Raw genomic sequence first — 18815 nt, 5'->3', positions numbered from 1 at the left:
AGCACGGTGACTTCAATATTCTTAAAATATATATCAATGACCATTTAGCTGCTTTGGAACCAAAACATTAAGCTACTCTAAACCCAAACTAAAAAGGCAATTAAATTATTAAAAAAGAATTTATTACTGATGTCAGAAAAGATTAAATATGTATGACGCAGATCTATATAAACATAACCTACATAGAGGAATCCCCCGTCAAGTGTTATACTGCATGACGTACTAGTCAAAAACTGATCGGCTTTTTTTTTTTACTTGGCTACGGTATTGCTTGTCTAAGGCCAACGGAATTTTTTAAGCCAAGTGAATCCCGGCCCAAAACGTGAGCTATCTCGTAGGGCATGCATCAAGCTTTCACTTCAGAGACAAGACAGCCTTAGCTTATAAGATACAGCGATAGTAGTTATACTTATTAAAGGGTACTAGGCAGAGTGCGACAGGTCATTAGATTTAGTAAATAAGGTCCCAGTGACTTGAATCGTAGTTTTACAGGAAATTACAACCTGTCAATGGAAACTATATAGTTTATAGTTTCCAATGCAAACTACCAAACTTTTGATTTTAGTCAAGTAGTATTTTCTATTGAAAATATTGTTTTGGCGCTTTATTAAAAGTATTAAAGGATTTCATTTATGCAGGAAACGTCTTCACTCTTAATTATTGCCGAAGCTTTGCTCCTTTATATATAATACTTATATCTGTGCTATAAAAGCCTATCAACATCCCGCTATTCTTGTAGGGTATAAAAATGGAGATTACATAAGTTAATAAATTCAAACAACCGCAGAATTTATTCTTGCTTGTAAATCTACTGCCATAGACATATAGTTAAAATCTTTATTTGTATTGTAAAAAGTCAGGTTTAATCGATGCTGTTCCTACCTACGTAAATTGTTTACCTGTAATTGTGTGGATAACGACTAAAATCATCACAAGAAAGTAGGAAACACATTGACATCCATTATTTTTTTTTGCGAGGGTCACACCATCCCCCTATAAACTATGTTTCATCAAATAGTAATCACCCCAATATATTACACGAGAGCTCTTTCATATCCATAGCACAAGATAAACGTTGGATACCGGGAGACAAAGCTATTCGACACCAGCCCGGCGCAGAGTTCCCTCCCTTTATCACCCTTAACGTTCAAACTTACATAAAACAAGTTCTTGTTACCAAATAGTCAGATGGCGAATCCAAAGCTTTGTGTCTCGAACCAGGGACGAGATACTAATGCATACACCCCAGAAGCTCGATAACTAATTTCCTAGGTTCCATGCCCTTAGGTGAGGGCCATGAGAGCCAGGATGACCAGGCCGACAGTCATGCTGGTTGATGATTTCATTGGGTCCAGAACTAGGGAAAACGGCCTCTAGTGATTTCTTAACAGTAGACCGTAAGGCAAGTGCCAGGTATCTCCGCTCCCTCTCATTCCCTTGGAACAGTTATAGTACCCCTTTGGAAAAATAGGACTGGTAGAATGTGGCCTGCTAACGTCTTTATAGTCTGGTGTAATAAAAATTTAATCCTTTTTTTTGTTTTCTCCTATTGCTTAATGTTCTATTTCGAACCGTTCAGGTTTTCTTGTTTGTTATTTATAACATTAACCTCTAAACGATATTTTTATGTGCACGCCTAAATTTACTCATTAATAAGAGTGGGTACTTACCTAAACAGACTAGAATAAAGGTGCCAAAAAAAAAACAGCTGGTTGTCAATTTAGTTATTTTATATTGCACCATACTAAATGTTTGTTTCTTAGGCGGTGCTTGCTCTACTCCTCGAAAGACTCGATTTTTATCAAAGAAATTTTTACGGTGCTTTTGGTAGTTCAGTAAACCTATTAACCCACATTTAAAAAAAATAATAAGAAATTTTGAGTAACAAAACACAAGCAAAAATATTAAAAATGTTGTTATATTGTACGTAATCTTGAATGTGGTATACTTGGCTCAAGTTTAAAAAAAACTAAAAATTATTCTTCATCTAAAAAGCAAATGGTCCTGTTGGACGGATATCTAATCTGATTTGAATCTCCTAAAATGATCCGCCAATATACTATGTATATAAAGCGAAAGGATATTCCTAGGAGTGTGTTTAAGCGCCTACATCATTTGTTTTTTCGTCACAACCTAGCTTTCGAAATACTAAAGTCGTGAGAAAAACTGTGAAGCCAGCTCTCAACACCTCCCTTAAGGCCTTTAGACCGTCCCGTAAAAGTTACTGCGTCCTCTTCTAGGAAAGCTAAGCTCATTGAAACCCGTACAATTAAGCATCGCCTCCCCTTTGGGGTACTGTCAAGTTTACTCCAGGTAAAACTTATTAAAATTAATGCAGTTTTAATACAAAATTTTCTTAAGAAATATAACGCGTTAAATTAAAACATTCTATCTAACAGGCTTACTACTACTGCTCTCTTTAATAAAATTGATAAAAATAATGCGCACTAAATAAAATATGAATCTAAATTTTTCCATAAAAGCTGTCAAATACTAGCAAATAATAATGGGTTACCAAATTTTTAAGATTTTAGTTGTTGGTATTTATATAGGACTTTACTAAATAAAGTAGCGCACATGGAAGGGGGGTTGTTACTTAGTAGTCTTTACTTTTTTTTTTATTTTCCCATGTCCTATATTTTTTAGTTTCTTATCGTAATATCTATTTGCCGTAACCATTCCAGCTTCTTTATTTATTCTGTTCACCAAATCTTCAAAAAACTTACTTAACACGGAAGTAAGGGTCCCCCCTCTAAATTCCCTTGGTTAAAGAAGCTTCTACTGAATATGTAACAACCTCTATAACTTGTCCCCCACCACAAATACAACCTTAAGGCTACTACTACTACTAACCTACACCCTAACCGACGTTATATTAAACGATGCCTAACTTAAGAACGACTTAGTTACAACGTATAAGAGGCAGCCTTGCCTCCCTCTCTCTAAAAAACTTGAACAAGAAATCCTCGCTCGTTTACCGCCCTTGACCCCTCTCCAAAAAAGGTCCTTGGACGGAGAGAAAGGCTCCCTGCGGGAGCCACCGCAGTCCCCTAAAAACCTCGAAGAACAGGAGGAGCCCCTCATAAAGCGTGGGTGCGAAATCTCTGCTACGGCCAAGGCCAGGGGCCACCCCCGAACGGCACAGCAGAAACCTCCACGATTCCGATCACAAGGGCAATATTGAAATACCAAATTGTGGCAGTCTAAGGAAATCTAAGACTGAGGGAATCACCGGTTTTGCTATGAGCTTTATATAAATAATTTGACAGTTTTCAACAAAATCCGTTTTGTGGTACTCGCGTGCACATGAGCGCCGTAGCGCTTACTTAAGTTTTATTATTTATTAATTTTGTAGGTATAGGAGTCCGCTGCCCAAGGCCCTAGTAACTTTATAAATGTGAGCTATATTAATGTAATTTTTTAATTATATAAAAACTTTAAACTATAATAAGGATGTTTGCCGAAATTAAAAAGCATTAAAAAATGATATGAAAGTGATATAAGTATTTAACTAGGTATATAAAGTTTTTATCACGTTTCCTAAATTTAAGTTTTAGCCCCCTCTTTTCAATAGTTTAGACTTTAAAAAGTAATTTAGGGCCTACTATCCGTTCTTAAAAATTAGTTATTATCATTTAGTAATTTTTAAAAAAAAGCGAGCCTCTAGTAACTTTGACTTTACAGGAATATATGAGGGCTCTAACTTTCTCGCTGAAAATTTTATATAATCAACTGTTTACAACTTTAATTTTAAATTTTTTTTTAAATTTTTTGTGTATATAAACTTTTAGTTACTTTAAACCACTGGCGCACCTACTCAGCAACAGTAAATCTGGTTTTGGTGAAGAAAAAAAATAATTGAAAAGCTCTTGCTTTCTTAAAGAGACCGAAAATATAAACTTTTTAGTATGACGGAAAACTTTTAACGATAGGACCATATATTAATGCTAAAAAGATTTGGAGTATTGAACTAAAATATTAACGTTGTTTATACGTTAATTCGTTTATTCTAAAATTCATAGTAAAAAATTCTAAATAGCAGTTTACAGGGTCAGCTGTTTTATATTTAAAGAAGAATGATTATTATTACTAAATCCAAAGTGCATTGCAAAATATATATACTATTTTTTTATTTGAAAAAAAAAATATTGCACTTAATATTTTAGGTTATACACATATATTAATTTACAATACAAAGGTAAAAATTCGTTTACAAGCAATTACTTGGTCAAATTTATGATAACGCTGATGTAATGACTACAAAGATAGGTAAGAACGGAGCTAAAATAATATAACAGTAGTTTTTACCATAAGATTTTTTCAAAAAAGGAACCATAATCATCAATTCAAAGGTTTAATAGTTGTTAGAGGAGCCAATGTTTTCTTTGCAGCACTATTACTTTATTAAATACGAGTAACATTAGTTTGTCAATGAAATAAATAATCTAAATGTTTAAGGTTTATTTTTAAAAAACGACTGAACTGCATTTATTTATAAATAGCGTTTCCTGGTGCTCGATCGAGTTAACAATTTCGAATACATGGCACTCAAACGGGTTTTTAGCTGTCCATGAGGGTAGTACAACCTCAACTTTGCTTTCCACCGTCGTGATAGAGGTGCACCGTCCCACAACTTCTAATTGACCCTTCCCAAAAAGGCTATTAACTGTTAACTATATACTCGTAGAAGGCAACGACCCTTATAAAGATAGTGGTCAGCAGCTCAATCTGAGTTCGTGGTGAAGTGTATCATTGCGCACAAACCACGGCGCGTTTGTTGAAAGGTCCAGCAGTCGTGGGCCCAGGGAGGAGATGCATATGTCGTAATCGACTGATGTACAGCACATGAAGCTTTCTCTTATTGCGCATCGAAAGTTACTTTTTCTGCACAATAGAAAATATATAGTCTGGGTCGCTCTCTTGACCTTCACCGCAACGTAACTTATGTGTGGACGCACCACTAAATTTTCAAGCCGTAAGAGTTAACAGTGTCCGCAGTGCATGGCGTCACTTCATTATAAGGAGCGCCTTGCTCTTTGCTGCATTAATGGAGAGGATCCATTGACGACACCTGCTAGCAAGCGCGTCGAGATGAAATTGTAAATGCTGACTTGGTAAATCAGAAGACTTTGATTATAAATAATCACTGACTCCTCGGCGTAAATGGCGACCCCTGCGAGGGTAGACTGGTAGAGGAATGGCGCTCGTATAAAGCGCGAATAGAAGCGGTGATGGACGAGAGCTTGGTGTAGAAAGTGCAGCGCCCACTTGCACGATGAAAATTTTGCCGTTTAGGTTTGACTTGAGCACATCTCGAAGGCCGCGCAGACTTGTTCTAGCGTGCAGCTTGTGTAACAGACCTTCGTGTCATACTTGGTCAAAAGCCTTCTCAAAGTCGAGAAAGAGAGCGCAGGTGGCTTCCTTATAATTAAAGGTTCTGGTCGTCCACTCGGTTAAGCAAAGAATTTGCTAGGTCATTGGGTATCCCTTCTGAAATTCAAACTAAAACTCTAATATAATTCTGCGAGTGTCCACGACCGCCTTAAAAAGATTAAGTATCACTGCTTCAGCTATCTCACGCTGATAAAAGGCTAAGGGGTCGATAGTTGTAAGGTTCTGGTGCCAGTTGCGGTGTACTTGGTAATAGAGTACCTCCTTATTCTATCGTTTAGGAAGATAGCCGAAGATCATCACTGTGTTGACGAGACAGAGCAAATAAGTTATAGCTGCCTCTGGCACTTATTTTTACAACTGAATAGTTATGCCTTCGGGGCCGGGTAAACTTTCGCTTCCGTAATAATTTGACGATTTCTTTGATCATTTGTGGTAGAGAGCTTTAAAAAATCAGTAGTGCCAATCGAGATAAGACTAGGTATAAGGGGTACGTTATGGACGCTTGAGGGGATAGATGCAAAAAGTTTCGCTTTGTCTTCATCGCCTTCGGCTATGGTATCGCTATTGCGAAGTGGTGGTCGAATCGAATGTTCGCTATTTCTAACTCGCTTGACAATTTTCTAAAGGAGGTGCTACCGATGTTACCAGCTTCTGATACTTTCTTTAATTTGTTATTTCTTTATCAGCTTTTTCCTTATGCGTTGGTGAATGCGATTAGCATCAGTTTGTTTTTCACTCGTTTAAAGTCTATGATACTCAGTTGAGTCGCCGACGCTAATATATTAATGACTTTAGTTCCTCAGGAAGGCGTTTAGGGCGGTACGCAACTTCAGTTGTCATCGTGCTTTGCTGTGGGAATTTGTCACCGTGCGTTCAAATTCACAACAACACTGTGTAGTTAAGCGGGAGTTTCGAGTGGATGGAAGGAGCGCCTTCTCGAGGAAACATGGTGAATTTGTTCTAATCCGTAAAAGATCGGAAGGACGTCCTTTATTGATTCTTTTTCATCGCCTCAATTAAGCAAGACAAGCAAATGATGCGACGACAATTCGTTCAAAGCCTTAATAGCCGTTGTAAGGTATATATTTTTTAACGCGGTGATACCCAGCACGTCTATTGTGCCCGTTTTCCTCGCCATATGTGTTGGCAACTGTGATTCTAGGAATCCTCAAGGGAGCGCCCGGGTCATATACATAGTACTATTACTGTATACTACGTATAGTACTAGTACCAATGAGATGAAGGTACCGATAGCACGTGTCGAAGCAAAAATAAAGCCGAAGAAGTGAGTCATGCCGAGCGATGTATGATACTGATACCTACCTAAAGGTACTAACACTATACTACAAACCTAGCTCCACCAGTGCACTAAGCATGCATGCTTCGGAACAAAGGAGTAGTATACGTTGCCAATACTCATCACGTAGCTCTTACTATTGCGGCTTAAGTCTTTGGGACTCACCATCAACCATAGGAGGGTGCTACACAACTTAGCTGCTTTCATCAACCATTTAATAGCGAATGAATTGAATCCTACATCTCTTCCATTGATTTTCACAAAGGAGCGTTTCCTGAAGACATTGGTAATACTAAACGCCAGGCGATCTATCAAGTAAATAGTCGATTCTATTTGGGTTTTATTGTTAAATGTCACTATAAGTCATTCCACTAACGGTAAATTCTCTTAACAATTACGTTAGCTAAACTTAGTACCAATCGAATACAGGTAAGATAGAACCTACCTCAGGAGATATTTACCTCTTAGTTTTTGTCAATTTTAAAAGGAGTTGTTTCCAACCATGCATCTCTAACATAACTGAAACCCTAGTTAGTTAACTATGGCAACCGGCGCCTTTCCTCAGTGCCGTTCAGCTCACAACTCAGAGCTCCAGTCAGGAAGGGGCCATAATCACGATTCTAGGTTGGTAAGTCATTAATCAATGAGTCCAAATATCAAATCGGATACTAGCCATGTTGAACCTTAGGTTTATGTACATTATCCGCATACCCAGAGGGATTGAAGGGGTATCATTTCTAACACCATCGAATAGTAGAGGGTGACATGACCCGACCAAAGATAAGTTCACTTCCGAACGGCATTCCACCCAAGGATGACAACCAATTAATCGCCGTAGATCGGAACCACCCGGAACCCGCATGGACTAACGTCCAAGGTGAACGCGTTCTTTATGTATAGGGTCAATTTTTTTTGGTCACTTTTACGATAATAAACCTCCAGATGGCAGTTGTCGGCACATCCTTCACGCCCATTGAAGAATGTACAAAACTAAACGAAAGTCTCTAGACATGAATAACAGTCGGAGGAACGAAAAATGCTCCTAATGCTACCATTAATAGCACCAACCTATTCAGTCGCCACTGTGATGGCTATCAAGTCGCAAAGGACTTACCTGCTGAAGTTAGAAGTTTAGTTGAGGCGGCGACACAAGCTCATGCCCGGATCAAACTGACCTCGCACCAGAGAAAGAGCGTAGCGAGAGCAAGTTAATTAGCTTGCTCTCTATATACGAGGTTTTGAGCCTCTTAAGAGTGTAAAAAGTGACCTAATTTAGGTCACTTAAGTGCTTCTACCTAGTAAAATAATATATGGCTAAAATAAAGTAAATCAAGTTAGTTTAATTCAGGTAGAAGCGCTAATAATCAATTATACAAAATAATTTATTATATATAATAATAATTTAGCCAAATACTAGACTTGAACTAGTACCTTTTGATTACAAAACAAATGCTTTGCCTTTAAGCTAATTTGACTTAAGATAATATTTATTATTCGTTTCAACCATCTGAGTGGCCTTGAGCTTAAGCTCAGTTACTTAAATTTCCTCTTCGTGAAAGCGATAAACCTTGATTAGGTGCTTATTTGATTTGTTCAGTCGTTAGATACTCTAGATTATTTTTGAAGCTAACTACTTATAACTTTTAGGCAGAGTCAGGAAGCTATAAGTCCTTTTGTACTATATAGATTTTCTAATGTTAGCTTTATTAACAAGGATAGAAGCCTTTCTCAGTTGCCTGGAAGTTAACCTAATTCACGTAGTACTTAAAACAATGAATAATTGTACCTTTCTAGTCTTTTTCAATTAGAGGTTGTGCTGAATCGACATCGAATTCGTAGATCTTTCTTTCAATAAGGCCTTAAAAGAAAACTTACTCTGTTTTCCCTGTCGTAACTTTTATTTGTTAGTTTTTAGCCCTTTATTTAGAGTTAAAAGGTCATTAACACAAGATAGTAGTTAAAGCTTAATATTAACTTTTTACTTTAAAGCTAGTATACGTTTACGTGAATATAATACTATTAAGGTATCTAAGAACTAGTCTTAGTTCCCCTGGGTTACTATCTTACGGGGTAGCTCCCCGCTATAATACTTTCTGAGTTAAGGTGTTTCTTTTATGTGATTAGCTTGTAGAGTCTTTAAGTATTACTTTTATTTCTCTAGGCCACAGTTTACTCTTAGGATAAAGCTGAACAGGGTATTTTCGTCCTTTGTTAATTCTTGTGTTTTCACATAAATTACTATTCCAATAAGCCAAGTGTTGCGACAATGCCCCATTTATTGCACTATTCATGCACGACACCAATTAAATACCAAGGTATTTTGTTTCTTTCATACAATCATAGTTATTGCAGTAATTGAATTATTATGCCAATTTCTACCTATTTAGGTTGAAAAAGATTTTCTAATCATTGGGCAAGTATCACTATATATACTTCAACGAGTTTTTGCATTTAGCTAATTCTTTGGTAAAAAGTAAATGAGACTTTTTTAATATGCCTACCAATTTGGATTATAGCGAACATACTCCAATCTTTTGCCAAGTTCCTTAACACTTGTTAACTTAACACCTAAACTTGTTTAAGACCAAACACTAGAGTCCGATTTAGTACAGTTAGATTATTATTTCTGCTTCGGTAGAATACCTTAGCCACTGCCTGATTGTTATCACAAAAACCTAGATTTATCGGCTGATGTTATCGATTTACTAAAGCCGGCATTGTCACAATAAGATCTTTTCAGACCTTATGATTATTTCTTCGCCTAACCTACCCTTGCTATCAACAATTTTTAGCGTCAGTGTCTAAACTTATTTTAATTATTTTGCTTCTACCCATTATTTATAAAGCTGAACTGTTACGTTTTCTTTAATCTATAGCTGTTCTCAAGCTTTTAGTTGCTTTAATCTTTAATTGAACGAAGTTTGAAAAATTTTACCCTGGTAATTTTAGCTACAATTCTGGGTTCTTTCTCTTTTGTCTATCAATCTCATAACTGATAGGCCCTTCTGCTTACCCGAAAACAAAACAGATTATCAAATTGATTAGCATCAGTGTTTACCTTTATATTTTCAAGGTAACACTTTACTTAAATAAATTTCGTTAGGAACTAGTCAGTACCTTCTAAGATTGGTATTTCACTACTTTTCCCAGTCATTTTAAGTTCTTGCTACAACAATAATCTTGATTTCCCTTAGATTTTGCCTTAGCTTCTTTAATAATTCGCTGACTCATTATGCAAAAGGTACTATAAAATTGTACACCTTAACCTTTAGTTTCATGCTCTATTTCACTCTTTTAAGTGTCTATTTCAAATTTTCCTTCACAGTACTTTACGCTATCGGTGTTCTCTCTTAATTTAGCTAGAACTATATAAAAAGTTAACCATTATATAAGTACAGGCTAGGATTACGAGCAAAACACTATCTTAATTATTTTTACCTGAGTCATTAGCTAAGAACCGTTCTTTCGTCAATACTAAGCGTATCTCTTATAATTTATTTCTCATCTCTAACTAGGATAGTTCGATTTACAGACATGTAAATAGGAATTACTTTCATAGTTTCAAACCTTATTTCGTGTTTCAACGACTATGTTAGATAGAACCCCAAAATTAATCCACTTAAGGTTCTCATTGAATAATAACAAAGTAAACTGGTTATACCAAAGTATAACGAAAAACAAGAACCTAGATGACTTCCTACTTTCTATTACACCTACGTGGTCTCAGGAAAGGCAGGCCCCGGCCTCTGAGATTGCTTGTCGGGAAAAGCTAGCCCATAGGGACACTAGTGAGAACAAGTAGGAAATCATTTAGGTTCTTACTTTTTTCGTTCTACTGTGGTAGAGTGCTCTAATTATCATTTCTAAAGTGTTATTTAGTTTTATTCCACCAAAGTAGAACTGATATAAGTAGTTAAATGGTATAATCTTACTTATTTAACGTAAAGTTAAATGGTTTGGTTCCATTCTTAGCATAGCTGCCTAGGTTTAAAAACCTTCTATTTTACTTCTACCTTGGTGGTTAATTTACTTTGTGGTTGAGGTCTCTGAGAAAAGCTTTTATATCTCGTTCTAAGCTAGTACACCGAAAGCTCTTAGTTTTTAAAACATAATTATACATAAATAAGCATTATTTTGCATATCTCTATGCTTACTTTGAGCTCCTGTATTAGGGTTGAGACCCCAAAATAAAAGAAGTTGCTTCAAAACTTCTACTTATACTCGGAGAGGTCGAACTAGTTAGCATCTTTACCGCTAGGAAGTAATCTTGGTTTTTAACCGTAGTTAACATCTAGACTCTGCTACTGTACGAACTTAACGGGTTATTAATTTAGTGCTTACGAGCTTTAACGATTGGTTTACAGATCTGGACAGTGATTTAGAGTTTGATTTAGCTTCTTTGAGATAGTAAATCCTTTAATTTTATATTTGGCTATCTAAATATTTCTTTCTTGATTAAAGTTCATTGAGGCGAAAAATCCTTTACCTTGGCCTTTTTTACCTTGGGAGCTACCTCTTACAGGTAATTTGTTTGATTTCTTTAAATTTTATATATTTACATAACTCAAGTTTAAATATCGTAAATAATTTTAATAATTATATATTTTATATCTTAAATAATTAATATTTTAATAATTTATATAAGTTTTTATAATTTATTATTATTGGTGCTTCTACCTGGTACCTTTGATTTAGCTTATTTAGCTTCGTTAGCTTCTTTGTATTTAATTTTACTAGGTAGAAGCACTTAGTGACTTAAATTAGGTTACTTTTTTTACTATCTTAGGTGCCTCAAAACACCGTAGAAGAGATGGGAAACTATCTCGAAGCTTCGCACATCCTGTGCGGTCATTTAACTCACATATCTTTGTAACTCACTATTTTTAGCGTGGGACATGCGATGCATCCTTCATGGTCCATGCGGTCATCCCGATCTAGGCTATCATTCTGTCATAATTTAAAGTTAGGTCCTTTGGGATAGATCTCAGCGGTGGTGGTTTCGTTCGAAGTAGTGAGACTTACTGTTAGCTTCCTGTTTGGTTATCCGACACCATGTTGTACACTCTGCAGTTTAGTAAGGACTTGGCGGAAACTGCTGTCCCCAGGAGCCTGTTAGTACAAGCGCACGAAAAAGATCGTGCCTATATATAAAATACGTTTCAATTCTAAGGTTATTTTTTGCGGGTTCCGGATTGTTTCGATCTACGGCGTTAGTTGGTTGTCATCATTAGGTGGAATGGAGCCGTGATGACTTATTATCTCGATCTTGGTCATGCCACCCTCTACTCTGCAAACGAGGTTACACTTGGTATTTTAGCAAGTCCTCTGTTTAGGCGGATGACCAGGGTTGTGTTACGGTTCGAGCTCATTAACTTTTATTGTAAGGTTAGCGCTGAGTATTAGCATCGCCTTCTGAATCAAGTCTTAAATCTAATTTGCCTAAGAAGATCTATTGAAGCTAAGGTATTTACCCTTTATTAACTAAATCTTAGTGGAAAATAGCTAAGTTGCTTAGCACACTACTATGGTTAACGGTGAGTACCCAAGACGGAAGCTATTATAGCAAGAGTTAGGCTATGAGTGATGTTTACTGTAGTATGTTCCTTTGTTCCGAAGGATGCATGTTTAGCTTCGTTGTTAGACATGTTATATAGCACTGGTGCTATTATCAAGTAATCAGTAGTATACTATTTTACTTGTGTTGCGACTCTGGCATAGCTCATGGCTTTGACTGTGGCTTGTCTGACTTCAATGTATACTATTGGTACCTTTTTAATAGTACTTGTACTATATATAATAACCGCGCCGCTACCCCGCGTTCCACAGCGTAAGTCTGGAGGACGTAGCCGTCCCGGTTTGCGACCCAGCTGTTCCCCGCAGGGTGTTTTACAGTTAATATCCCCGCGTAGAATGACTGGCATTCACAGTCATGGGTCCCTGTCAAGCAGGGTTAAAGGTAATACCAACTTATTTGATTCCTTGCAGAGCTAATAATGCTCTGTTGGAAGTTTCGTTAATGTAGGATAGCTTTTCCTCCACCACTAGTGTACAAGTGATCTTGGTGATAAGTTGCAAAGATGCAGCTGTTAATTGGTACATTTGGGGAGAGCTATGTTTCGCTCACAGCACAGATATCTATTCTTTCGCGTTGCATTAACTTCTGCAACCCGTGTTTTTCCTTCTGGCCACCCTCCCCATTCCTGAACAATAATCCAATGTAATCAACCGTTAAAAATTTAAAGGCCCTTGCAAACAAATTTGAGTCTTTCACGGTCTAAAAGCATTGCTGAAAGATTCGTCGTCAGAATAGCCAACAATTGACTATAAATCGGTTGCAATCCCTGTTCTCGTTGTTGAGTAAACTGAGTTTGCATTACCGATGCAAGATTATTGGGGGCGCTTGGTTAGGTCCCGCTATCAGGCTGGAAGTATAGGATAGTTATAGGGTAATGGTAGCATTCAGAGTGGGAAACGATGTCGTGGTGGTTGCATAGATTGGTCGGCTGTTAAAGGTCTCCGCGGGTCGCCGTTGCAGGCCTCCAAGTTGGCGGTATGAGCCTCACCGCATTTCGCACATACAAGAGGGGAGGGTCGTGTTTCGGTACACTCAAAGCTAAAATAAACCCACACCGTATTTGACGCACCGAGATGACGCAGCTCAAAAGCTTGCAGCGTGACCAAAGGCTTAGCCGTGGTGGTACTGGTCTACGCGAGTGCTTTTTCGGAGTTTTCCTACTTTGATTAAATGACGGGACAAAGGCTTCAGTTCTAAAAGCTTTTGTTGTTCGGTTATGGATATGTGCACCAGCACTAATAACAACGAACGCTTCTTCCGTTTTCACCATAAACGTTTCCTCCGTGTGCATCCGTGTCACTTAGAGGAGTGCGAATGCCCAGAGCAGGTCCGCCTTGATGGCAGGAATGTCGGGTCCACAAGAAATTATACGGCTAACAAATTTAAATGAGTTGTCTTCAAATAATTGATAACTAAATGGAGTATTCCTTATTGCGTATGGTCCCTGTAATAGTATGGTAGTTATCAGCCGTTAACGGGGATATTTAATTCCAAGACACTTAGCTCTTGGCGCCCTTGATTTGCAAAAGTTGTACAAGAAGGGGCTACTTTTGTGTCTCACAAGAGGAAATGAGTGAGATTTCTATACGAGTTCGCAGGGAGGTCGACGCAGTATATAGTTGTTCGTTTATAATGGGAACTGTATCAGTAAATATCAACAGCGTTGTGTAAAGTTCTTGAGGTTTCTCTGAGCCTCTAATAACTTTTAAATTGTCATTACCCTTTTTGATACTATTCTTATATTTATTACAAGGATTATAATTATTACTGTTATTATTACTACTAAATTTTCATTTTTCCACTGTATATTTTACTATTTCTGTACATTACTACGTTAATTATACTATCAAAAGACTCCTTTCACATAGTAGACATTTATATCTGATTGGATTAGTAACTTCAAAAGAAGTTTTACCTTTGTAGAACTACCTTTTTTCTAGGTTCTTCATTTAAAAAACCCATAAATTAGCAATGAATGTTTGCAGCTCTTTTTTAGAGAAGAAACTCATAATCAATATAGATATTTATATTTTTACAATAAAATTTAAAATTATAAATATAATATATATATAAGGTCTGCGATATATAGCTAGTAGACATAAATTCACGTAGTTTTTTTAATAAATATGAAGTATATTTTAAATAAAGCGCTATGTAAAAAAGTTAAATATTTATAGCAGTCAAGAGAAGTAGAGGTGCACAGGGCCATTCACTACATTTTGGGTACACAAAAGCTAATCCCACCGCAGTAATCAGGCTTCCCCGGGTTTTGACTTCTCAGATGAGACGGGATGCTGTGCTTTTCACCTGTGCTCTCCCCAACCGAACTGCCTCTAGACAAAGCTTAAATTTATGCACTTACTAACTACATTTCCTTGATTCACACAAAAATATGCCTTGACAGCCTATATGCGCCTGTTAAATAAGGTAAATTGAGAGGTTAACGCATTTCTTTAATGCTAAATTAGAAACTCGCATATTCGGAGGTAAGGTTACTTTCACTAAATTTCCTACATATAAAGTTTTAAAAAGGAACCTTTAAAAGTTCTTTATAATAGTTATTTTAATGGTTAAATCGAACTACTTAAAAAATATGAACTGCCATTTATACTTGGATAAAAAGAAATATATTGATAAGTACCAATGCCATTAATATAACCATAAGACACTATTTTAGTCTTATATCCTTTTATTTTTCTCTTTTGTTTTTCATACTTTAATATTTACCTGTTTTGTCATATTTATTATTAGCTTTAATGCGTAATTACAAAGTGTTGGGTTCGATTTCCGCAAACTCAACTCTTTTTTCCAATCTAAAATGGTTTCCGATCATAACAAAACCAAAAGAAAAAGGAGACATAGAGTAAAAGGATCCAAATTTTATTGTTTTTAAAATTTTGTGTATATTGTTTTTAATTATCTTGGAACATTCTTGATCTTTAAAAGGTTAGAAATCTTCGTGACTCTTCGAACACCTCTTAAAATGTTATATTGCCTGTTAGCTGATTACTGGAATAAAGTTGTGATAAGCCTTTAATGTTTCCTAAATGATAATGACTTTTTGAAGTCGGTATGTGATACCCGACCGTGTGCTGCCAGTGATGTTTGTAACGAGGCAACTAAGCTGCAGGTACAGATGATAAACGTTGCCCTTCAATGAGGGATTCGAGTAATGATGGTAGAAATTAGTGCTTTCAGTTTGGTTTTAATGGGCAATATAAAAATTAAATTGCAGTTTGATTAACGACTTGATCATATTTAAGTTTATTATGTTAATTTCCTTTAGTGATGTTGTCTTCACAGCACTTCGGTTTTTCCTTATAACTTGTATACTATTTATTTTTTATTTTGTTGCAAGTCTGTTATATATGAAGAATTGAAAAACATTGATTATTTTGGACTTAAATATTAAAAAATAGTCGGTTTAATCCTATAGGTTTTATTGACTCCTTTAAATGCTGCCGCGCAAAGTAATAAGATGAAGAGTTTTAAAGTCTAAACCGTATCAAGTTCCGAGTGACGAAGGGCCGTTTGACCGTTAGATGTTACACCCTGAAGGTTAATTTATTTGTATATTTCAGTGCCGTGTTGCAATTGTAATGAGTAAAATAATTCAAACAGCAAGGTGGGAAGGTTCGGCGAGGTTGTCTCTCTGCGAAGTGCCTGACTTAGAAGGTTATGCTTATTGATTAGCCTTCGTAAGAACAGTTTAATTAGGAGTAATAAAAGTTTACTAATCCTGTAACTACAATTAAATTAATAATTTTTTAGTAATATATCTATTGTAGATGTTATATTACTAAAAATTTTAATTAATGTCATTACTACTTAAAACTATTAATATTTTGTTTTAAACATTATCATTGTCGCCGTAACCCCGGGGTTAAGAACATTGACCGCGCAATTCAAGGTCGTTGGTTCGATTCTCACCGACGCTACTCTCTTCTTTCGATTTTTAATGGGTCAACGTATATTTAATCTTGCACTCACGAATAATACCTTCGATGAAGTATATAGATGGCATAATAATTTACCTTTACCTGAAACAGATTGAGTCTTTTCTTATAAACAGTCTATTGATGACGACCAGTTTTAAAAAAATCTTTGCATAAGGCTGGCCCTATAAAAAGTACATTAGTCTGTTTTCAATACCATAAATCGCAGTAAAAAACTTATGCTTTATATATCTTATTTTTAGTTAAAGTTTATTTTGCTTCCGTAAAATCGTTCCAAGCATATAAATCATAAAAATACGCTAATTATGTGATCAGTGTTTCGGCCAAAAGTCTTTAAATAAGTTTGCTCCTAAATATAACCTTAGCCATTATTTATTTTTTTTTTTAAGTAAACCTTCAAATCTCCTAAAATACAGAAGGGAGTCCCGGGTGCCAAATGTGTCGAAGTTATGCGCAACTTAAACTAGTCTTTGAGGGAGCTTATTAGCGTTGCTCGTGTACTCTTCACTAGCTATCTAGCAAATTAGTTTATTTTGGAAGTCAATACTTTGGATTTACCTCTCTTTATAATTTAAAAGTTTATCCGCGCCCAGACGTCCTTAGCCACTTACTTTTGATTTTTGATAATTTTACGGGCTCTGCGACCACCTTTAGCCACTTGCTCAAGGGATATCACTGTTCTCTAGACAATACATTGTTTAAAATATTTGCTTTTGAGTATGAAGTTACACTCCAAGACTATTTGTATGTCTTCAATAGAATTTAACTCTTAGGTTAAGAATATAACGGTGTCAACAAAAGTTTCTACATTCTTCTCACAACGTAAGAATATACTCGAACGAGAGTTCTAGTGGTTGTGGTATAATGGGCCCCTAGAGGGCGGGGGCTAATTGGAGGGTCTCTTAGAGAGTGCGACCCAAGCACTACATATTAAGATGAAAGCTATTAGAATTTAGGAGGCCGAAGTTAAATACGCGAGCAACAAAGATCAAAAAAAGAGGGTAGCTTCGGTGGGAATCGAACCAACGACTTAAGAGTAGTCGCGCCTTATACTCTTAACCGCTGAGCTACGACAACTTTTGGTCTCTGTGTGAAAGGTTTTGTTATTTAACTTGTTAGGTTCGAGTCCCTTCGGTGCCAACTCGCAATTTTCTGGTTTGGTGGTGACGTGTACAGTTCTCTATAAACTAAATTTTAATAAAAGCTTTGCCGTCTAGGGGATCTCAGGACCTTCTTGGAGAGTGTACAAGGTTTTAACTGGTGTTGCCAGCTTAGAGAAATTAACTCTACTCTAAAGGGTCAGGTAGACTATAAGCAGCCGACAGGGTTCTAAGGATAAAAAAATATAAAAATATAAAATTTGAATCCTTCCTCTAAGCGTGAAGTTGTAGTTTTAATTAATCTTCCCACAATCAATAAAATTTTTAAATGCATTTTTTTTTAAAAAATTATCAAGTATATACTAATTGGTTTTTGCTTCTCTTAAACAGATAAAGAACAGGAGTATGATTCTGGTACCCCAGTATAGAATAAATTCTCCGCTACTTCCGCGTGGCTGATAACCTTACTGCGCCTTTGTTTTACAATAAAATATTTCCTGCGTGCCCTTAGTATTTCTTTGTCTGACTTTTGTAGAATTTTTTTTTTAATATTGTTACCCGAGTGGATTTCTGGGTGATAAATAATTAAAAAAACTACTTGTAGTCTGGACATGTTACTGTCACCCTTAGAAAATGTACTCTCAGAAGCACAAGTTATAATTTTAAAAGGCAACTCAATGAAATATGTTCAACGAACTTACATATAACCTTATATAAGCTTTTTATGAAATAACAAATCTGTTAACTTTTCTAACTTAATAGAGTTAAATGGAGGTGACATTTGGGTACTTTTAACTCAAGAATTTGACAAAGTGCTGGAGAACTCGCTGAAACTAAAGTCTGATAACGTTAATTACGGTTAAATAATTACAAATCTTAGTAATATTTTTTTAAACATTTATATAATGGTACAGTTAATATTACTATTAGATTTCTTGGTGAAAATGTCTAGCATGTTCAAGTTTTTTTTAATTCATCTTTTTTAGAGGAGCAAATCTACCAACTTGAGTCTCAGCTAATAACTTTTCAAAAAGAAACGCTTACAAATTCCACCCTCTTAAAAGAAGATCGTGACATTGCGATAAAGGAGGCTAATAAATTTCGAGAAAAATGTGAAAAACTTGAACATTTTAAAGTTGTTACTGAGGCTTCCCTTTCAGAAGTTGAAGGGCTTCGTAGCTCTTTGGAGGAAATCTCGCGGGAGAGGTTTTTATATTAATATAATTGTTATTTTCTTTTAAATCGTTACTTTATCAATTTTTTTTATTGGTGAATATATACCATCAGAATTATTTTAATGGAGAGGTTGGCCCAGAGCATAGAATTTTCAAGGGCTAAAGATTCCACAGCCAACGAGCTAACTGACCAGCTTTGTCAAAGCCAAGAGCAGCGGGTTTATACGCTTCTATTAATTAAGTCCTTTTTATATAAGTTAAATTTAGAATGAGTTGCGCTCGCGAGCTCTTAAAGCCCAGAGTGAAGCTCTCGAGGCC

Source organism: Zophobas morio, unplaced genomic scaffold (assembly GCF_036711695.1).
Source record: "Zophobas morio isolate AGI-343-1 ecotype UQ-CSIRO unplaced genomic scaffold, CSIRO_AGI_Zmor_V1 ptg000834l, whole genome shotgun sequence".
Classification (NCBI taxonomy): domain Eukaryota; kingdom Metazoa; phylum Arthropoda; class Insecta; order Coleoptera; family Tenebrionidae; genus Zophobas; species Zophobas morio.
This window is presented reverse-complemented; position numbering follows the sequence as displayed.